Here is a 24215-nt window from a genome sequence, read left to right as displayed (position 1 = left end):
CATGCCAGACCAAGCAGGTGAAAGGGCCTCTGCCTTTTCTTCAGAGAAGCCGGATAATCTTGTTGAAGAGGTAATTTCCCTGTATGGCCAGCTCTATGGCTCACTAGATGAACAGGTAACTATCTCACATACATATTTGACCATGTTCAAAACCATCCTTTCCTTCCTCACAGGCTGTGCCTCTGAGTCCCAGTGAGTCATTTGGGTGCCTGTTCTCACAATCTGTGGTTCACACATAGGATGTACAGGTGGTGGATTGTGAAGCACTGTACTCTGAGTATTTCAAATGACCATTATGTTGTGTGATGTGTGATAAGCCTTTGATCCTCCTTCTGATGCATTCATATATCTATTCAAGTAAACTTCACAGCCAAACAATGATATATCGGATGATTGTAATTAACACAGTGCATGTATTTGCATTACAGCATGAGCTATGTATATATACTCTTAGAGTCAGTTAAGGATGTTGTTAGCAATGTGTAAAGTCCCACAAATCACTCAGCCTAGATCAGATCTAGGTAAACTGAGGTATGAGACCAATGTAAAACTCACTGAGCTCTTCAGACTGCCAAACAACCATGTACACACATATAGCATGGCCACAGGATCTACTGTCATGCATGGAAGTGGTGGAAATGTGCTGGCTATGTAGGTCCTCTATGCCCAGCCTACAGAGGGCAAGGCTGGCCAAAGCCTTTTCACAGTATGGGACATAGCCCAGGCTGGTGCACAGTAAGTGTGGCTATGCACCTAAGGCACTGGGCCCATTTCCTGTAGACCTTCTGGTTCTTGAATTGGCCAAAATTAGTCTTCATAACCAAGATTTGACCTGAATGTTTTTACATTGGTTACATTGGGAATAGGGAGTGAGATAACCACCTAACCTGGTACTTTTTTTCATTGACCCTCATTGTCAATGTGTGTCATTGCCTAATGACAGGCCCCTTAAACCCACACGTCTCTTGGCACCTTTCCAGAGGTTATCGTTGAACACTACAGGCCTACTGCACAAGTGAAAACCCCACAGTGCAAATAATTGGTTGCTACAGAGGAGATCATGGCATGTGAATCACTAGCTTTGTTACATGCACCCAATCATACCAAGCACACCTTGGTATGTTGAATGTCATTTCTGTAGGAGTACCACATATGGCAAGTGGTGTTTCCCGTGATACCGGTATATACCACACACCCCACTCAGAATTGGGATGAGATTCCAATTATGTAGATGATATATCCACACTTCCACACAGAAGACAGAGAAGAAGCTTTTAGTGACACCCATGCCACCCCTTTCAATGCTCCCTGAGTCTTAGGGGGTCATTCCGACCCTGGCGGTCACAGACCGCCAGGGCCGCGAATGACGGAAGCACCGCCAACAGGCTGGCGGTGCTTCCATGCCCATTCTGAACGCGGCGGTAAAGCCGCGGTCAGAAAACCGGGGCCGGCGGTTTCCCGCCGGTTTAACCCCGGCTGGGCGAATCCGCCAGGGCAGCGCTGCAAGCAGCGCTGCCTTGGGGATTCTGACCCCCTTTCCGCCAGCCTGTTTCTGGCATGGGCAGTGCAGGGGCCCCCTAACAGGGCCCCAGCCTGCTTTTCACTGTCTGCATAGCAGACAGTGAAAAGCGCGACGGGTGCAACTGCACCCGTCGCACACCTGCAACACCGCCGGCTCCATTCGGAGCCGGCTTCAGTGTTGCAGGCCCCCTTCCTGCTGGGCCGGCGGACGCTAACATTGTTAGCGCCCGCCGGCCCAGTAGGAAGGTCGGAATGCCGCCAGCGGTCTTTTGACCGCGTGGCGGCTGATTGGCGGTTCCCGCCTGGCGGGCGGCGACCACCGCCCGCCAGAGTAGGAATCAGGGCCTTAGAGTGTAGTTTGTACCACGATAGTTGCATGTATGGACTGTATGCAATGAGTCAATGTGCCTGTGTGTTAAAGTGTCTGTACAGTCATGCACAAGTATTTTACCCTTCAGAAGTTTACAATGGTGTGTTATGTTTCCGTGTGGCTCACATCACAGTACATGTTGTTTGGTCCTGGGCCACATGATGTCAGTGGGCTTGCTTAGTCAGTTTAGGCCATGACCAGGCTTGTGGATAGTCAGCAGATGACTCCAAAAGTGTGTATTTATGTCCCTGTACTTATCAGCATGTGTGATTTACACATGTTGTGTGATGAAAATTATATAAGGCTTGTGCTAGGTGTTTCCAAAATGTGTGTTAAACAAACAGTTACCCTAATAAAGTGCAATTATGACCTCTTCATTTGCCTATTGCATCTATGCAGGTCAACACCCATCAGAAGCAAGGGATTTGGAGAGCCAGCACCGCAAGGTGTTGACCCTGAGGGTCTATCACAGGCGGAGCATCCACTGTTAAAAAAGGTGGGACGACCTGAGACGCTGGACCCGGAAGATCACGGAGATCCAGCTGAGGCTGTCATCCCAATGTGGGTGGGGCACACTCCAGACCCTGACCCCCAGATGGCCTGCATACTGGTGGTGGCCTACCCCAGACTTGATGGGTGTTTGAGGGGTGCACAGCATCTACAAGGGGGTGAGTCCTGGGCAAATTCATACCTGTTACATTTACAGGTTGATGTGTTAGAGACAGTCATCTCCCCCTGAATATTTGAGATGGCCAATGTGTGGTACACAAGATGAGTTACTGTTTGTGTGGGTATGTTAGATGGTGCTTGGTTATATGCCTTGTCTCTTGTCTACTGACCAGGGACACAACAGAGTACAGTCCACTACCAATATACTCCCTTGGGCAGAAACATGGTTAAGTGCATTGGTCAATCATCTCATGTTGTTTCATATTGTGGGTGTCATTTGTACCCAACAGTTCACTTGTCTTTAGTGTGTCAGCCCCAAAATCAAACAACAGGAGGTAATAGATCACTGTATTCAGCCATGTGTCTGCTCAAGAATGTATCTTGGCATCTATACCCAACAGGCCACTTGGCTTCAGTGTGTCAAGAGTGCTGGTGTCTCACTACTGTCTCTCATGTGGTGGTGGCCATCAAACATGTGACATAGCATACACTGTCCTTTGTGTGCAGACACTAAGCAATACCTTCATCTGATAACTAGGGAATGTACATTTAAGTTACGTGGGTAACATCACTGTTGGCATCAATAAATGTGCCTACATGTTAGCATGTGTACCTTGCACTTTTGTAGTATCATTTCCAATACTGTTCTACACATGATCTACCTGTCTGCATGGAATGATATCTGATTTCATCCCATATATGTGCATGTCAAAATCTCTTGGAAAATAGTTTGAGGTGATGGGTATACAGTTCATGTGGTACCACAGACACGACTGTGTCAACATTGTTGTTGGGTCGCACATACCATAACCCGTTACTCCCTGTCATTTCTCATGAACAATTGTAGAAGCAATGAAGGACATGACAGGTAGACCTACAGTACTTTTTCACACTGTGCATTTCCATGTAATTGATGTTGATTCATTTGGCTCAGTGTTTTGCATATGTCAATTGTTGAAGGTTAATTACCTTACTGTTGACATGAACGTGGGAGTGACATGCAGAAATGTTAGGATCATGTGTGAGTGGGTACACTCAGACATCCAATGGAATATGTGTTTGAATACCATAAAGGTACAGAGATGTACCTTCCCATTGAGAGACATGTTAAAGTCCCTCTTCAAATTTTGGAGATTCCCTTACCCACAAAAAGATTCAATGGACTATTGCCTTTTAGTTATAAAATGTTAAAAGGGTGTTCTCAGCAGTACCAATCGAAACATGTATTTTCAATAAACCTAGCTTTTTCATTGTGTTGTGGAAATTTGTTGACAAATCTACCAGAAATTTTTACCAGATTGTCTCCAGTGTACGTTTCTGTGCAATAGGTGTTATCTAGCAAAGCAATGTTAGTACAACTCCCATTACACTATATAGACAATCTACATATTGTGAAATTACCATCAGTGTGTTTGTACAGTGTGACATGGGTATTTCCATGTCACCTTCTTCGGGTTACTGTAATTCCTACTGCAACATGGCTAGATTATTTCATCATATGAACGTTTGCTGATTCCAGGAATATCTCAGAATGTCCTTGGCATTGGCATCATATATGATGTCAACAGGTTAGTGAGTGGTGCTACAAGAGCTAAACCATTCAAGGTGACACAGTCTCCAACTTGATCCATGGGTATTGTTATTGGACAAATTTACTCATGCAATTGAAGTTGTCTGTGATTCTGGTTTTCCTGTGTGCAAATGTTTACAGTTCAAGTAGCATGCCAGCATGTGGTGTTGCAAATGTTGAGGTACTTTGGAGGAGCTTGTGTCTGGGGCCTACTGTACATAATGGTAATGTTTGTAATCAAAGCTGTTGTTCAAGTGCGTTGAGGCACACTGACTGATCCTGTTTATATTTGACATTGCAGCATCATCACAGGCAAGCAAAGGAGACAGGGCCAACATCAAAAGGTAAGCGGCTGGCAATGGTACCTCCGGTCAAGAAACATCAGACACAGAGGGACGCAGTGGCCCAGAGGGTGAGGGGAATGCCACAGAGTAGACCAGCTCAACATCATATTCTTCTGAGTCAAGCTCCAGTGAACAATCCCTAGTGGTGGTGGAACACTCAGGACTTTCACCTGCTCTGTTCTTCTCCACCCTCCCTGTTGCTCCCCATACAGTTTGCCGGGCATGCTCCTGCAAGAAGGTAGATGCCTCCTTTGTGCCAGGCACCTCATCCCTGCCCCTGATAACCCTACTGCCCTGAGTGAGGAGGCTATTGACCTCCTGAGGAGTGTATCTGTGGGTTAGACTGCTCTTCATAATGCCATCTAGGTGCAGGGCACCCAGCTCCAGTACCTGGAAGGCATTCACAATGCTATGTCTGGCCTCCTTCCTCATGGCAGCCTTCCATCTCCCACAATTCTGTCCCCACCAGCTTCCTCTTCCCCATCCAATTTCCCTATCCCCATACCTCTCCAAAGCACACTCACAAATATGCATGCACACACCTCAACAACCACAAGCAGCACACATAAACACAAACACTACAAGACAGGCAAGCACTCAATAGTCACTCAACCCACTCACAACCACCACCACATCCACCATACCCCCATGCACCATCCCAACACCCACAGGCACATGCATCATACCCACAGATACCACCCCAACACAAACAGACACAACCACCACATCCACCATACCACCAGACACCACACCAACACACACAGACACAGCCACCACATTAACCATACCTCCAGATACCACCCCACCCACACAAACACAGCCACTACTCCCACCATACCCATCACATCCATATCACAGCCCACCAAGAAATACAAACTCACACAAGCAATTGACGACAACTAAACATAAACATACTTCAGACACATACACCAACACCAACAACACCCAAACCCATACCTAACACAGGTACTTCCTCTAAATGTGTGACCCATGGTGTTACTAGTGTATTTGCTTTCTGCACTTGCACGTACACATTTGCCACATGGGCATGACACTTGGTTATGCTGGTGGTTGTTCCTGATATTCATCAGGCCACATTTCCTGTGCAAATAGTTTTTTTGAGGCGTGTGCACAGTGAAATGTGTCCCAGGGCAGCAGCCTTACTGGGGTCCCCCTGATTCCGCAATACCTATTCTGCAGGGATTGTTTACATTGTGTGATTTGGATGTTTGTCACACAAATTATTCAGCATTTCATTTACTTTACAGTATCTTGAAATGTCGCTGATATGTGTGAGTCCATTACAAGGATTTTGCAGGGAAGGTGTGTTTGGGTTCAATGATGAATCCATACAGATGTGAGTGTTCTGTGACGATAGGCCATGGCATGTGATCATTGTGAGGGTGTCACTTCAATTTGCAGGTGTGATATTGATGTGGTTTGCCGCTGTGTGACACAATATTGTGTCCACATCACTATCCCTGAAACTGGGATGTGCACATATGACAGGTTAAGTAGAGAGTGGCAGTACAGTGTCAGTGACCTGGCCAAAGGGGGCGCCATGAGGTTGTGATTTGGACATATGTTGTGGATAGCTCTGAACTGGGGAACATAACATATATTTGTGCCTTGGTGCACAGTCCACATACCAGGTCAAGTTGCTGTGGAGTTGGAGGAAACGGGTAGGTGTTTGGCTTACCGTCGGTTGCGTCCATGACAGCATCGATTTTGTGTGCCATAGACCAGCACAAGAAGTGGCAGGACATGTAGAATTAGATCCATGGCAGCACAGTATGTGTGAGGCTGCCTCTGGTTGAGTTTCAGCCTTATATCCCTCCATTAACACTAGCTCAGATATGGTGGCTGGACTGTCACAGTCACCTCAGCATAAAGCAATATCGTGATTGGGACAGCGGTTGCACTAGCAGTCCACCCTCCAATGAATGCATCAGCATATCTCGCCAACACTGCGGTCTGAATTTGATGGCATGTGGGCAGGACCATGGCAATCTTTCGTCTATGTAACCACATGTATCATAATACGGTGGTCTGACCGCCAACACTGTGGATATGTATGTTTCCGTGAATGTCAGAGACACAGCATACCACGTTTGCCGGCAACCCTATCTGGTTTTAGCCTTGAGGAAAGCACAAAGTGAAATGAATGCTGTGCTAAGAACGTAATGCTTTCCTAGGTGAAAGAACAACCAGATGGAGAAAATAAAACAACACCGCAAATGTGGCTTATGATAGAAAAGCAAAGTGATGCTGACTAAAATGTAACTGGGCTAAAGTGTACAATCAGCAGGCCTAGTTTGCTAAATTAACGTGTCTTAAACATGGCAAAGATAGCTTTACAACACCCTCCCCTTGCCGGTTCAAAGGTGGCTAAACGCGTAAAATAAAATGCAAAAGCTACTAAAACCTATTCATAAAAGCATATAAACATGAATGTTAATAATTACAAGTTAAAATACACTTAAGCATGGGGTAAAAGGGGCAATTTAAAATATCAGATGTGGTGCCAATAAAATTGAATTGAAAACTCAAATGTCCACGTCACTTTTAAAATCGCCAATTATATCCGGGACAATTGAAGCCAGGAAATGTTCCAGTTCGGCAGGGGGTAAAATGGCCAGATCGTTTCCAACGAAAACCAAGGAATACTCATGTTCCAAAGCCTGAGCTCCAGCTGAGGCAGTAGAAATTCCGTGTTGTGCCCAATGCTGAATTCAGTGCTTCATAAAGGCTTGAGTCTTTTCAACTTGTCAAAATTCACATGTGAAGTAGCAATATCAGGCCAAATCTCTGCTACTTCCCTTTGTTGTGTAGGGGGGGAAGGACATTCACGCAAAAGGTGACAATTTGGGAGACCGAAACATTATAAGCCATTCCGGCTCACATTGCACAACCACTCTCACTGTTAAGGAGCACATAGCTCCTATTTGAGAGCACCTGGAATGCAGGTTTAATCAAGGGCTTGGAACTCCCTTCAGATAGCAAGCCAAATTCACTGCTGAGACAGCTGCTTACAAACCATAGAATGGCTCATAGAAGTCTTGCATTCGCTGCCACTATGAAAGACCTCTTTCATGTCATTGAAACATTTGCATGAAAAGGGACTCTCCCACACCTTGTGTATATAACTATCTCCCAGCTTTTCATATCTGTCTACTGGCATCTGTGTCAAGCAGGATGTGAATTTAAGTGTTGAAATAGGCAGATTAATAACTCCGTGTATTAAACGTTCAGCAGACGGTATTTCAGCCATAGCATGACATAAGTCTCTTCCTTTTTAGCCATTATTTGTTGTCGCCGCGTTAAATTAAATGTTGAAAATATGTCCCTTGCGCTAATGTGTTGCCAGGGATGGAAACCTGCTTTCAATGTTTGTAGTGTCCAACCTAACCGCATAATGGATCTTATTGACTAAGTCCATGGTGTAAAAATGACATGTCACTCTGTACTATGACTATTGCAGAAGAGACAATGTTGTTGAAAGTGTATTTCTAGTCGGACAAGGTGTTAATCCCATTATCTACAATGGCTAATGCTTTCTGTTAATTTTCCTGACCTATTTGCCTTAACCGGGCAACAGCTTCTTGTTGGGAGAGTTTCTAAATGTCATCATATACTACAGATAAGAAGTGCCTTCTGCATTGTCTTATGTGGCCTGACAGGAAAGCCTGCTAATCTGTATTGTTAGAAAGGAGACTGAGGTGTGCTTTAACAGCATCAAGTGAAGATCTTTTCAACCATTGCTAGCATAATTTCCCTACACTATATGTTGTCACTATATCCAAGTGTTCCGATGAAACATAGCGAGGGTCTGGCCTATTTGTTCTAAAACCCCCGTGAAATTTACAAAATGTGTATGGCACCCATTGGTATCTGCTGGCCACAATAACCACCTACCAGGGTGTGAAAGTGATTTGTTAAATGTTCCATTCTGGACCCACTAATCGAGCTGATCTTAAGTTGCATTCATGTACTTTTACCATTTGTAACATTTTGGAGGGGCAGGCATACTGGGAGCATTCAAATCCTTACTTTTTGCCAAGCATAAACAACTTGTCTGTTGTACAGTTTCACTTAAAAATATAATTTGAACATGCATCTGCCATGCTCTAAATAAAGCTTCCTTTCCCTTAATTTGCCAATTTTTAGTTCCCCACACACTTTTTAAGTCTATCAACTTCAACCACTATTCATAGCTGTCTATAGTTAACTGGGAAACAAAGGAATCAGAATAAATCAATTTTGTATCAGTCAATAAAATGTGTTGACTTTCCATTCCTGGCAATTTAAAATAATATGGCTCAGCATTTTTAACATTGTGCCCAAAAATGACAACTTTTCAGTATACGTTTTGGAGCTCCCCACTGGAGGAGTCGGACAGTGTTCCCACTGTGTATAATAAAAATTGTCTTTGGGGTACTTGTGTTGTGAATGAAATGATGTCCATTATAATTATAAAATAACATATCTCAATAATTTTCTTTGCATTGATAAACAGCCTCGCTTTCAAATACAGTGAAATATTGAAAATCAGACACCATAGAATCAACTGTTTTTACATCCCAACCATCAGAAACTAAACTGGATGTTATTATATCATTCATGGAAAGTTTAAATACATACGGAATTTGGATGACCTCCTTCGGGCCATATGTATCAAATTACACTTTATCCCAAACAATCCCATCAGGAATTGGTACAGCGGAAATGTTCACTAGGGACAAATCCCTGTGGACTTTGTGAGAGGAAAAATGTAGTTTTAGGACCTTATCCACTAGTTCAACTGTAGACCTTTCAGGAATGTAATGACCATGTATCAGTAAAAAGAAAACAATGACAAACCCAATCCAAAGGAGCAAAGCAAATACAGTCAGTAAGAAGCACAGGTAGTTCCATGGAAGAATGAAATAGTTAATTTTGAGCCAAATTACCAGCTTGCGTGTCCTTAACAGTTCAGTTACAGAAGAGGCAGATGAGCCAGTGAAAATGTAATTTACTTAGGCAAAGTAATCAGAAGCAGTTCATGCAAAAACTGGAGCAATATTTGGACGAGGAGAGCTCGCAGAAGTCTCTTGCAGTGGTTCATAGTAGACTATACCCTCCGTTTGTGTAGAATTTGAGTAAAATCACTCAACATTAATGACGTTACTTGCCACAGAAGAAGTTAATAGAACTAAGGAAAGATCATTTTCCACCCTCCCAAAGCTTGGAGCGGTATCAGCATTGCTGATTAAAACATGTAGAGGAACATCCTGGTCTGTAGTGAGAGGGATTAGGGAACTACCCAGGAGTCTTCTAGGTCTGCTATGCAGGATTGGCCATATATTGTAGCTTGACATTGTTGATGGAGACAAAGCGATTTTCTTTAGAACCAGGCTTCGGTGGTAAAATTACAGTTCAGGTACTCTGTATTCCCAGGGCTGGAACCGGTGCACGATAAGAAGGACCGAACTCCTTTTCCACAGCAATCTTTTCACGCACTAGATCCCCAACTTTTGGAATCCAGTCAGTAGAGGTTATTGGTACATCCCTTATTCTCAAGGAGGTTGCACTGGCAGATGCATTGTTGTCACAGAACCATTGTAAGTCCTGCAAGACAGTGACAAGTTCACTTATGTTAAAAGGTATATCTGCCACCTCCACGCCAGGACCATCAATTTCTGGAACATACTTTTGTGTGTTCCAAACAGGCATTCGTACAAGGTTCTCCATACATGTGAGTAAGCCAACTACGACCTGAGCCTAATACTCTGGCTGTTAAGGATTGCTTTAAATCCCGGTTTCTTAACTCCACTACACTATTTCCCTCGGAGATGAAATGGAGATGAATAATACAGTTGGACCCCTAAGGAATCCATTGCGTCCCTGAAAGCCATTGAGTCGAAGGCAGGGCCCTGGTCCAAGTGGAAAGCCGTAACATCATATGTGCTGATAAAGACTTGCAAATCTTTAATAACAGTTCAAGTGTCGGCAGAGCACTGTGGCCAAACCCATAGAAATCTGGAGCATGAGTCAACAGTGACTAAAATATATTTGTATGCACCGTCAGTGCACATATTGTAAAGGGTTTGTTAGAAATTAGAACGGGTGTCAGCAGTGGGCATTTGATGGTGGACCCCTTTATTTGCTGACAGATGTTACAACAAAGGACACACTGCTTGGTCTGTGCTTGTAACAATGATATTGTAGCCCCCACACCAGCATGGGCAGAAACAACTTCCTCAGGTGCTGCTTTGATCAATTCTAGTCTTTGATCTCTGTTGAGAATCACACGATTACCCACCCCTGGTATTACGACTAGGGCAGTATTGAGGCATGATATGTGATAGGAATATTTGGCAGGACATGCCTTTGGCATGGGTGTGCCGTCAGCCGAAGTTTTTACAGCAGCCAGTGTTTCACTGTTAGAAATGGGGTCTTTGGTTGGCAGTCAGGTTACCCCCATCTAAGCAAGGACCCTCATTCTAGTCAGGGTAAAAGAGAATCACACTGAGTTAAGCCCCGCTCACCCCCTTGGTAGCTTGGCATGAGCAGACAGGCTTAGCTTAGAGATGATGTGTTAAGTACCTTAAGAAACAAGTATAAAACAGGCCAGTACACGAAGTTGGGGAGAGCGCCTTTGCTGAGTCCAATGCAGCGTTGATTCCGGTGCCACAGGGCAGAAGGACTGCAGCGTCATATGCAAAGTGAATCGGTGTCATATGCAAATTGGTCCCTTGGTTCTGGGAGATGCAAAGCCCGACAGAGTCATGATGCTGCAGGGCAACCTCAAGACATTGCGAGGAAGTCACAGGGCCACAGGTGCTGCGATGGCGTCAGATCATAATGGACATTGGACTTACGACACTCCGGTGTCAGCAAAGTCAGGCGGGATCAGCGACTGCAGCAGCAGGAGGCTTACAGTGTCATAAGACTTCTACAAGGTCCACGGCCGTTGGGCAGGTGGCGCTGCAGTTCTGGGGTAGTGGCATCAGCTCACAGGGTTGTTGGATGCGTCGCACTCAGCTAGGTTCACGGCCTCGGGGCAAGTGGCGTTGTGGTTCCGGACAGCGGCGTCCTTTGCAAAGTTGCACAGCATCGTCCAGCGTCTCTAGACTGCTTTCTCTCCAGCAATTCACTTCCAGGGGTCCAGGAACTCTACTGGCACCCTCTGGCAAGCTAGAGTCCACAGCAAATAGACTCAGATCTGGTTGGTGAAGCCTTTGCTGTCTCTGAGGCTTCAAAACAGGAGGCAAGCTCTACTCCAAGCCCTTGGAGTCACTTCTCAAGCAGGAATGCAACAAAGTCCAGTCTCTGTCCCCTTCCACAGGCAGAAGCATCAACTGTAGGATAGCCCAACACAGCACAGTCACAGGCTAGGGCAACAATTCTCCTCAGTTCTTCAGCTCTTCTCCAGGCAGAGATTCCTCTTGAATCCTTGAAGTAATCTAAAGTCTGGGGTTTAGGGTGCTCTTCTTATACCCCTTTCTGCCTTTGCAGTAGGCCTACTTCAAAGTGTCTTTGAGATCCTTTCTTGTCCAGGCCAGGCCCTAGACACACACCAGGAGGTTGGAGACTGCATTGTGAGAGGGCAGGCACAGCCCAGCTAGGTGTGAATGCCCACTCCTCCCTTACCCTCTAGCGCAGATGGCTCATCAGAATATGCAGGCTACACCCCAGCCTCCTTTCTGTCACTGTCTAGGAAGAGGTACAAGCAGCCCAACTGTCAAACTGACCCACACAGGGAATCCACAAACAGGCAGAGTCAAAGAATGGTTTAAGCAAGAAAATAGCTACTTTCTAAATGTGGCATTTTCAAACACACAATCTAAAAACCAACTTCACCAAAAGATGTATTCTTAGATTGTGAGCTCGGAGACCCTAAACTCTAAATTTCTATCTGTTCCCAAAGGGAATCTGCACTTTAATCACATTTAAAGGCAGCCCTCATGTTAACCTATGAGAGAGTTAGGCCTTGCAGTAGTGAAAACTGAATTCAGCAGTATTTCACTTTTAGGACATGTACAAACACATAAGTACATGTCCTATCTTTAACATACATTGCACCCTGCCCCTGGGGCTACATAGGGCCTACCTTAGGGGTGCCTTGCATGTAGAAAAGGGAAGGTTTCGGCCTGGCAAATGGGTACACTTGTCAAGTCGAATTGGCAGTGCAAGACTGCACACACAGACACTGCAGTGGCAGGTCTGAGACATGTTTACAAGGCTACTTACATGGGGGGCACAATCAGTGCTGCAGACCTACTAGTAGCATTTGATTTACAGGCCTGGGGCATGTCTAGTGACACTTTACTAGGGACTTACTAATAAATCAACTATGCCAATCAGGAATACCAATCAACAATACAATTAACATAGAGAGCATATGTGCTTTAGCACTGTTTAGCAGTGGTAAAGGGCCCAGAGTCCTAAAGCCAACAAAACAGGTCAGAAAAAGTAGGAGGAAGGAGGCAAAAAGATTGGGGATGGCCCTGCAAAAAGGGCCAAGTCCAACATTCATCATCCAATTTCATTCTAGGACGAGTTACTGCAGCAACAGAAGCTGTAGCTACTGTTGATTTGACTGCTTTATCAGTCAAGGTATTGCCAACAATGTATATTCTAACACGCTGATGTCCTAGTGTGTGTACAAAATGGATATTAGGTAGCATTTCCTTCAGATTCTCTACTTTCCCCTACAGAAGTCTGTGTTTGATGGTGTTACCTTTTGAAATTCTGAATCCATTCTGGTACAAGTAATGCAGATATTCATTGAAGGACTGGACACATTAATATAAATCACAGACAATCAACATCAGTTGTTCTGGATTTGTATGTTCCAGTGCCATTACCAGAGCTTTAAGCTCTGCCAATTGTGCAGTGCAGTCCCCTAAGGTCTGCGTATAAGTATGCTGTGGATGGAATTCACCATCCTTCATGTAGCCACTCACAACAGCGCAAGCGGTGGTGTATTGTTGTTTTGTGCCTATATCTGGTTGGGCTGAGGCATCAGTGTACATAATGGTTTGATATTGTTCAATAGGCAATGTATTTGCTGTAACCGGGTATTTAAGTTCGTATTGCTAAACTTCTTGAGTTTGCAATTTTGAGTCAAAAATATACTCAACATCAGTGACCATCAGAGATGTTTCCCATTGAATCCAACGTGGATGTAGTGCTTTAGCATTGGGAACACTAGCTTTAGTAACAGCCTCAAGGGCTGGGATCGGAGATACGACAATTATACATTTCCCCTGGGCCAGAGGTTTCTCTTTGAGGACCGCCATCTGAACAGCAGTGAGAATTTTCTCAGTGGGAGCAAAGCATTGTTCTGCTGCAGAGTACAAATGTGATTTGCATGTAAGCGGGACTGTCTCATCCTCATTGAACATTACATTGGTGAAACCAATATCACCAGCAATCACACTGATGACCAAGTGTCTTTTGTTGCCCCTTGTGTGTAAGTGTTTAGCTGCAAGCATGTCTTATTGTGATGCTCTGAGAATATGTGTGTGTTCGACCATCCAGTATTTACTGGAAAAGTCAGAACGTATCAAGTCATATAAAGGTTAAATGTGTTGTGCATAATCTGGAATGTATGTTCTGTCAAAATTTAAAAAGCCCAACAAAGACTGGTTCTTTTTGATGGTGTTTGGAGGTTGTAATTGTGCAAATGTTTCTAAAAATTGGAGCGCTAGGCTTTTGCCTTTATCTGATATTCCATACCCAAAAACAGAACACTAAGGTAGGCTATTTTTGTTTTTTTTAATTTAATTTGTAGAATAATTAGGCAAATCCCACAACAATGTGGGATACTCGTCTTACATGTTGCAAGAGGTCATCATCCGTGAGGTACATGTCATCTACGTAGGACAACGTCTCAGGGTCAATGTTGTGTAAAATAGATGTGATTCAAGTTTAAAACAGTCCTATACTGTTCTTGTACCCTTGTGGAAGTCGATTTTTTTTAAATCTCAGAGCCTAAAGCGCTGAAACTTGTTAAGTCCCTACTTTCAGGTGCTATATTTTGACAGAAAAATCAGTTGGAAATATTCAAGGTTGTTTTATATTTTTTGTGCACTATATTGCTCGTAAGTGCTGTGTGCATTTTGTATAGCAAATATCCATACATGACTGTTCAAATGTCTGTAGTTTAAGACTATTCTGTATGAATGGTCTGATTTAGCTACGGGGAACAATGGATTGTTCATTGGTGAGGCACAGGGTTCAATTACGCCCTGTGTGAGGATTTTCCGCACAGGTGCTTTAGCTTCATGCTTTATTGGATGTCTGAGGATTTTCCTCACAGGTGTTTTAGCTTCATGCTTTATTGGATACTGGGACTACGGTTAGGGTTGGGATTTAATGGGAATTACATAATAGGGGGAATCTTTATCCCACCCTACATGGTTGTGATATAACGTGGGTGCCTGCACCACTGCCCAATCAATGGCGTGAATTTCTAGGAGATTTCTGGTAACAAGAGCAGAGAAAGACTGTTCATTAATCTTTTCCCCATAAGGGAGATTACGGACAAATTCTGGTGACCAATCCTTCTCGGCCAACAAAATATCATAAATGGCAAAAACGTGATCCCAAAAGATGGTGTTGACTGTGTGTTCAATGCCTCCTTCTAACTGTATAGTTACTTTATATACCCTATCGGTGTTGAGACACACATGTCTCCAGGTGCTCTTGAAGATCCCGGGTGTTGGACCTGGCCCTTTTTTGCAGGGTCATCCCCAAACCTTTTGCCTCCTTCCTCCTATTTTTTCTGACCTCTTGCTGTTGGCTCTAGGACTCTGAGCATTTTATCATTGCTGATCGGAGCTAAATTGCAGGCTCTCTCCCTTCTAAAATTGGTATGATTGGCTTACACCTAATTGGCACATTTAATTTGCCTGTAAGTCCCTTGTACAGTGGTATCCCTATACCCAGGGCCTGTAAATTAAATGCTACCAGTCGGCCTGCAGCACTGCTTGCACCACCCACTGAAGTAGCCTTTTAAAACTGTTTCAGGCCTGCTAGCACAGGGCCTGCATGCACAGTTTACTGCCACAGGGACCTGGCATCTAAATTTACTTGCCAGGACCAGAACTCTCCTTGTACTACATGTAAGTCACCCCTAAGATACGCCCTAGCTAGCCCTTTCAGCAGGATGCTGTGTATGTAGAAGGCAGAACATGTGTCTGGTTGTGTGGCCTGTCCTGGTACTGACAAACAGCCTATTTGGTTTCTCACTGCTGTGAGTGCTGCCTTGCTCATTGGATTGCACTGGAAATGCCTTGCCTTATGACTAGGGGGTATTGTCTGATTTATGGCGGGTAGCCTAGGCATGTTTGGTATGGTTGTAATGGTAGTGAAAATTGCTGCTTACTGCTGTAGGTGGATTTTTTATTACCATTATAGAAATGCCACTTCTATGAAATGAGAATTTCTCTGTGCCTATGACTCTGGTGTTTTGCAGCTTGATGCCAATCCATGTCTGGGCGGTGACAGCTGGGCTTTGTGCATACTTTTCAGACAGCCTGTATACAGGGAGAGTGTAAGTGTTATAGAGGTGCATCTGCATTTTGAATGGTCTTCCTGGGCTGAGAGAAGGGGAGGCGGAGCACACCTGCATTTGTAAAGGCTGTGCCCTGGTTTCACACAAAGGCCTTGTTTGCCTCCAACTGATGTCAGGAGCCTATGCTGGAGGAGAGAGGGTACACTTGTGGAACCAGTTGTAACTGGTTGGAACCTCCTCTCCCCCTCGTGTTGTGCAAAACTGAGAATAAGTACAGGTTTTTTTTCCGAATGTAAGAGACACCTACACACAAGAAACATACTTGGAACTGGACCCAGAATGCTGCTGGAGGGACTCACCAGGAACCACCTTGGACTGCTGCTGCTGTGCTGAACTGTGACCTGCTGGGTCACTAGGAGGAACTGCCACTGTCTGCATCCCCTTTGTGCTGGCCTGTTTCTGGGTTTCTTTGGCCCTACTGCCCTATGCTCCACCTTGTGTCCCCAGAGGCTGGGTGCTGTGGCCCTTGTCCTCTGCACACTGTGGGCTTTAAAGCATGAGAAGCGCTTTCTTTTTAGTTTGCTGGAGCACTGTGCTGTAGCCCCTAGCGCCTTGGGATCGTCCCCTCCTGAATCGTTGCAGCGCTTGAAGAGTGTGCTGTATTTTACTTTCACTAAGTGCCTGAAGAGCACTCTCTGGTATAATAAGAGGAAAAGAGGTTACTGCCATGACCCGGTCATTCGTTGTTGACGAACACGTCCGCGGCTCACTGTTTCCTGTGCCCCCGGGCGCACCAAAGAATGAAATCTGAGGCGAGAGCACGCCTACTGGTGCCCTATGGGCAAATCGCCCTACATAGAGCACCCCCAGGGCACCCACCGGATCCAATTGTTGCCAGGCTCCAAAGCTGTACACCGGGTGGGCTGTGAATAGGTTCACGCACTGCGTCGGATGTAGGTGCCATGGGTGGGGAGGAGACCCCATCGGAGGCTCCCCACTCCCTCGGGTCCCAGAGAAGTCATGGGCAGGACGGGTGGGGAGAAGGACTCGTCAGAGGCTCCCTGCCCCACTGGACTCCAACAAGGGAGAACATACGGGTGGGGTGGAAGCCTCAATGGAGGCACCCCCCCCCCCATACTGAGCCACCACCACTGTGCAGGAGTCGCAAGCAGGGTGGAAGCCTCATTGGAGGCCTGCCGCACTGCTGGGTCCCCCTTCGCTGCGGTAACCTTTCTTTAGTTCCCAGGAGGGCCGGTCGTGGCCCTGGGGAGCCTGCAAGGACAGCGAGTGCCCCGGTTTGGGTGCAGACCCCAGGAGTGGCCCCTCCATAGGAACGGAGGGGGGGCATGCTACCCCTCTCCCCTTCCCCAATCACCAGACGGCCTCCATTTTGGTGCAGAGGAGGGGTGGGGACCCTCTTTGCCCTGAACAGAACAGAGAAGGGTCCTGTTATGGGCCATGATGATGACATGATTTGCCAGGTACTCTGCCATGTGCCTTTTCATGGGCCTTTTTGTTGATGTGTTTTTTTATGACTTGGCATACATTTCCTGATGTTCCTGGTATGGGCATTTATGGAGAACTTATGACAAGTAGATTTCTTTTGTAATGTTTTCCTGACTACTGCTTATGTTGCAGAATAATCAGTAACCCATGTGTTTTATGTGACCACTGCTGGCTTTCGCAGAGTGATGGTACTGTGTAATCTTCTGACAGCTGGTTGGGTTGCAGGGTATTACTGACATGTTGTGTTTGGTCTAATGATGTTGTGTACAATACAGTGTATTTTTATATAACTTGGCGTTGTGTTTCCTTTGTGATGGGGATCGTGTGTCATATGTGTTGTGTGTTTTGTGCAAACGCTTTACATAGTGCCTCTGGGATAGGCCTGACTGCACATGCCAAGCTACCCAGGGGGGTGAGCAGGGGTTATCTTGGGTGTGTAACTCTATCGCTCTGACTAGAGTGGGCGGGTTGTGCCTGGCTTAGGTGCATACCCTTGCCAACCAGAAACCCCATTTCTACCACCTGCGAATTATTGTGACCTCTGCGGCAGTGTCAAGCAGTGCTAGTGCCCACTTCCTGTTCTTCAGAAAAGCCTTCTTCCTGAGTGGCATGTGGTATTGCAACTGCTGCCACAGAAACTTCAAACGAGCATTGTGAGTTCTTTCTCGGTTTCACCTACTCTTTTCACTGCTCTGACTGCACACCTCTCTCACTGTGTTTTTCCGGTGAGTCCTGAAAGGAACAAGATTGGGGTATATCAGTATATTGATATCTGTCAAGCATTTTTATACTATCTCTATTTTTAAGATTACAGTGGTTTTTAAGGGTCTCCGAATGCGAAGATTTTCACCTTTTTTATTTAGGTGTTTGTTGGTTTTAATCCCAGCGTTTTCTAGAACCTTCAGGTGTTTTCTTGGTAGAATCTTTATTAGAACTAACCTGTAATTGTGGTTTAATGGGCCTGGCCCCCAGACTATCTCGACCAATACTATAGAAGGTCTCTGCAATAATCTTTAGCAGCTCACGTTCTTGATCCTGTGCAGGAACGTCCCAGAGCCACACACGCACTGCTTGTGCAGCTGCCTCCCCTTTGAGATTACTCAATATTCTTGAAGACACTGGGGCAAAATTACACACCAATTGCATCCCCAAATCAAGGGCCGGGGCTGCCCCATATTCATCTTGAATTGTTTTTAACCGCTCCGGAAGATTGACAAGTGTTGGTGTACCATGTACAGTAGTGGTGGTGCATACCCTCTCCCTAGTATTACAGGATTCTACTGTGACAACCATCCCAAATGGCAAAAGCTCATTAATTTTTTAAGCTAACCAAAACGGAATCTCCTCCCGCTTGGCGGGTACTTTACCCATGATCTAATGTACAGTTGCAGTATTAATGCCTGGCATAACTGCACATGGTTGCGCTGGGGGAGCATGTGCTGGGTTAGTATTTAATGTTTGCATTCCAAACAGCAGTAACATTCTGTATATTGCAGTGAGCTCTGTAGATAAGCAGTGAATCTCAACTACCACCAAGGTTGCTGCATCAGGGTGCGGTGTGTAGGTGTCCAGTAAAGGCCATCATTGTTCAGAGGACTTAACCTAACGTGTAATATTGTATGTGATAGGGTGACATCAAGCCAATTATTATGATCTTTATAAGATAGAGGTATCTCTAAGTATGCATAAGCTCTGTATTGTGCAGGTATGTTAGCAGGTGTGTAGTAATGAAATCTGTTAGAGTTTCCATCAACTGCTGGAATGGTGTCCCAAGAATAAAATGTTTCTGTTCTGAAGGCTGGAGGAGCCTCAACAACAAATGTGACTGGACCCTCCTGGCCTATGAGGCCTTTTGTCAATAAATGTGCAGTGAGGGGTGGTGCATGCTTACTGCAATTACTACCGGTTGTGGGTTTGCCATGGTAATGGTAAAGTTATTTGTTCAGAGATAAGGACACCAAATGGGGATTGATCCTTTTAAAGTTCAAGCTTGAACAATCTACAGCATTGGATAACTACTACCTACCTAGTTGTGGAAGAAGTCCTCAATACCACAGACGTCTCTGTAAGTAGCATTGAGGTGACTTTAGCACATAGTGAGACAGAAGTACTTAGGAGGATCCGAAAATGAGTGCCTGACCAAATGTTGGCAGTGCCATGTCACGTAGGTTCTCATTATTTTAATAAGACTACTGGATTTGGGCAGCAAAATCACCTTAACTGTGGGGAACTGAATACAATACCATACCATGTGACACCTGTCGTACTATCTGGGTTTTCCGGCCGCCTAGCAATGCCTCATCTCCACACAAGAGCAGGGATGATTGTGGCAACCGGACACATGACAGAGAGAGACTCCCACCATACTGTCACTAGAAATAATGTATATATATCCTACCTAAGTTACGTTAGAGCACAGCGTGATAAGCCCTAATCCACTCTTCAGGTTCCCCTCTGGGAAGACATCATCCCCATACCTGAGCAAGGAAGTCCATTGCCTAAGAAGACACCGTCCCCTTATAGACCAGGGATTTGGCAATCTAAGCAAGCAGCTGTAGCGAAGACATTCAGCCATCAGCATGCAGTCGTGGTCATCTGGCTGGAATCTCCCTCTAATGTGTGTGGGACAGAGAAGTGTTTTATAATAAAACAGCTGATGTCCTAAGATTCCCACGTAAGGATATATATGTTTCTGTGAATGTCGGAGACACTTTTGCTGGCAACCCTATCTGGCTTCAGCCTTGAGGAAAGCACAAAGTGAAACGAGTGGTGTGCTAAGAACGTAATGCTTTCCTAGGTGAAAGAACAACCAGATAGAGAAAATAAAACAACACTGCAAATGTGGCTTATGATAGAAAAAGAAAGCAATGCTGAATAAAATGTAACTGGGCTAAAGTGCACAATCGACAGTTCTTGTTTGCTAAAATAACATGTCTAAAACATGTCTAAAATAGCTATACAAAGGCATATTTTGTTCTTTATGACACGGGAGGTGACGGTGTTTGGAACTTTAGCAAGCCCTTAAAAGGGGGGCCCTTGCACCCCCTCCTTAATACAGTGGCAATGCCCATGGGACCTGGCCCTCCCAGAGGGTAAAATATTTTAGAAACATGGGAGACCTTTTTTTTCATTCTTTGACAAATCTGCAGATCCAGCAGTGGATTTCTTCCTGAATTTAAAAATAAAATACTTCTTAGCCCAGGGGACTCATGGACCAAGGCAAGGAGGTTAGGGTCTACATACCCTTCCCCCATGTATTTTTTTGACTTTTTGTTTGGGACTTGGCTGAAACTGAGTGTCAAAATGGCTGCCAACACTTCTTGTTTGACATTTTGGCAGCCAATCAGATCTGAGCCGGAGATCTCTGTGAATCCACAGCCCTACATATACAAATGTATTTTTCCCTTTAATATCTCAAAAACAACTGAACGGATTTACAACAAATTAAAAACTGCAGACGAAACATTACCTTTTAGCAAATTGTGTGTGATTCTGTCCAGCAGTTCGGGCTGCAGCAGTGTCTAATGAGTCTATGGGAGTTGACATGGCAAATGCACTAATTTTGACCCCCCTTTTTCTCAGCCCCCACTTGACTGATCCTCCAGAAACTTTCTATGAACAACATGACCCAACTTGACACTTTGGAAATTTTGTGACGATTCTCCAAAGATAAAGACAAGACAAGAAATGTTCTTTCTATGGAAACTACCTATGTCCTAACTAGAGCTAGCTAAACTGTAAAAAAAACTGTAAACTTTGCACTTGTATAGCGCACTACTCACCCGTTAGGGTCTCAAGGCGCTGTACTCATACCACTATGGAACCCTTCCTGGCTTTTCCCTGTGAGGTGCCCACTCCTGGGCACCCCCAGGGTGAAGCCAGGCATCCAAGCGCTGTTGGGGCCGTTGTGGAGATTAAGCAAGCTATTGCCCAGAGTTGCAGAGTGGGACTCATTAATTAGATTAGGCACCAAGGCGAGAATTATCTGGTCCAAGGGAATTGAGCCCAAGACCTGCCGAAGCAGTACTTGAACCCTGGTCTTGAGCCAGATCTCTGCTTCAGGGTCTGCCGCTCTAACCATTGTGCCACACTTCTCCACCTTGCCACACTTCTCCACCTACTGACAACCACCAGTAGATTATATATATATAATATATTATATATATTATATACATATATATATATATATATATATATATATACATATATAATATATATACATATATATATATATATATATATATATATATATATATATATATATATATATAGATATATATAAATTGATTTAACCAATCAACTTCAATGACAAAGCCAAATGAGACAAAGACGAAATGCGTTGACAGTCTTCTTGCCGAACAAAATGCTACTGCAATAAGACACATGAAGTGCTTTGGCTTCATTATTGAATTGCAGAGTCGAATGGTGCATTGTTTTCAGGGTGGGGTGCTTCACTGCGGAAGACACCACCGGCGGTCTGAAGTTTGCTGACAAGCCCGCCATCTAAAGGATATATATATATATATATATATGCATATATATATATATATATATATATATATATTTACTGAAAAAAGCAAACAAAGGTCACATGGATGTTATAGTTAGGTTCTGAATTTACTTGTACAAAATCAAAGAAATTCAGTGGTTATAGTTACCTAAGCTAACTATAACTTACACTCCCATAATGCACTGCTTATGACCTCACTTATTATATCACTGATGATGTAGTCAGTGACATCACTGATGACATCACACATGACATCACTTATAACATCATTAATGACATAATTGATTACATCTCTGATGACATCATCCAATGATTGTAAGTGTATTCTAAAAGTAACTCAGTATTAAATATGTATAAGGTAAAGGACTGTGTGAGTACCTGTATAGGTAAGTAAATGGGTGTGTAAGTGGTATATAGAAGGGTGAGTGGGTATGTGAGATACTGCATAAATTAGTTAGTGGGGGGGTGAGTTTGTGTATGCATAAGTGAGTGGCCATGTTAGTGGGTGTGTAAGTGTGGAGAAGTGAGTATCTGTTTGGGTGAGTGAGTAGGTGTGTAACTGGCTGTAATTGTGTCTGTCAGGGGCTGTAGGTGATGCATGAGATGGTGTGTGAGTAGGTAAGTGAGTGTGATAAGTGATGTATGGATTAGTGAGTGAATGTATAACTGGTTGTAAGTGGTTGCATGGGTAAGGTAATAGGTGTGTGTGGCTCTATAAGCAAAAAAATTGTATGAGAGGTTGCTTGGGAGACTATGGCCCTCATTATGAAACAGTGGTTCTGCCCGCTGGCCCAGCGGAATGCTGGGTCTGGGCATTGCTGATGGCTCCACATGGATCTGTCATCAATGCCGCAGTGCGGCGGGTGCAGCAGCATCGACTTGCGTGACGGGGCTGTGCACAGGGGCCCCGAGCACCCCTTCCACCAGCCTTTCCCTGGCATGGGAACGCATGGTTGATTTAGTGTATGAATGGCTGTATGGGTGTGTTAGTGGGTGTGTTAATGTCTGTTTTCTCTGTATGAGTGGATGTGTGAGTGAGTGTATAGGTTAGTGAGCAGGTTCATGAGTGGTTGTATATGTGAGTTAGTGGTTGTGTTACTCATTGTATGGGTTAGTTGATGTGTGAGTAGCTCTATGTTTCAGTAGTGGGTGTGTGACTGTATTGCTTTTTCAACGAGTATGCCAGTGCTTGTGTGGGCATGAGTGAGTGAGTGACTATTAGAGGAGTGTAAGTGGGTGTGCAATGTTATCCGTGATGTCACTGACTATGTCATGAGTGAGGTCATATGTGAGGTCATAAGCAGTGCATTATGGGGGCATAAGTTATAGTTAGCTTAGTTAACTAGAACTGCTCACTTTCTGTTTTTTGTACGAGTAAATTCAGAATCTAACAATAACGTCCATGTAACTTTTGTTTTTTCAGTGTACTTCGAGGCTTTGTTTTAATTCTGTTCCCTAACTATAACCTCAACATAACCATTGTTTTCTTTCAGTGAATTTCTAAAGATTTTTTTTTAATTCTATTTTCTAACTATAACATCCAGGTAACCTCTGTTTTTTCAGTGAATTTCTTCAGTTTTTCTCATTTTATTTTCTAACTATAACATCTCTGTAACCTATGTTTTTTTCAGTGAATTTTTATGTTTTTGTAACATACAGTATAGTAATTTTCATAACCATTCATTAAAACAACCACTACTACTCATAGTGTTTGGCTGTATAGAGTGGTGCTTGGTCACTGAGTCAGGCCTTGTGGCCAATGCCTATAATCACCCAAAGCAGTACTGCATGGAGAGATGCACAGAGTGTGCTTTTGTTTTTCAGTGCGTGGGTGGAAATTCTTTGTGAAATCCAAGACAAAGGCCCTCATTACAACTCTGGCGGTCGGTGTTAAAGCAGTGGTAATACCGCAAACAGGCCGGCGGAAACAAAAAATGGGATTACGACCGTGGCAGAAACCGCCAACATAGACAGCCACTTTAACACTCTGACCGCCATGGCGGTAGAAACAAACACTGCGGTGGTAACCGCCAACAGACACGGCTGAAGACAAAGTACCGCCCACCGTATTTCAAGACGCCTATCCGCCACCTTTTCCGGGGCGGGACCAATGCTATCAAAAGCACGGCGGAAACAGTACACAGAAGGGAAACCACTCACATCCCTACACCCAACGAGAAACCAGGACACCATGGAGCCTGAACTTCAGATGTTACCTATGT

The sequence above is a fragment of the Pleurodeles waltl genome, chromosome 1_1 (assembly GCF_031143425.1).
Source record: "Pleurodeles waltl isolate 20211129_DDA chromosome 1_1, aPleWal1.hap1.20221129, whole genome shotgun sequence".
In the NCBI taxonomy this organism is placed as follows: Eukaryota; Metazoa; Chordata; class Amphibia; order Caudata; family Salamandridae; genus Pleurodeles; species Pleurodeles waltl.
Note: the sequence above shows the minus strand (reverse complement) of the source record.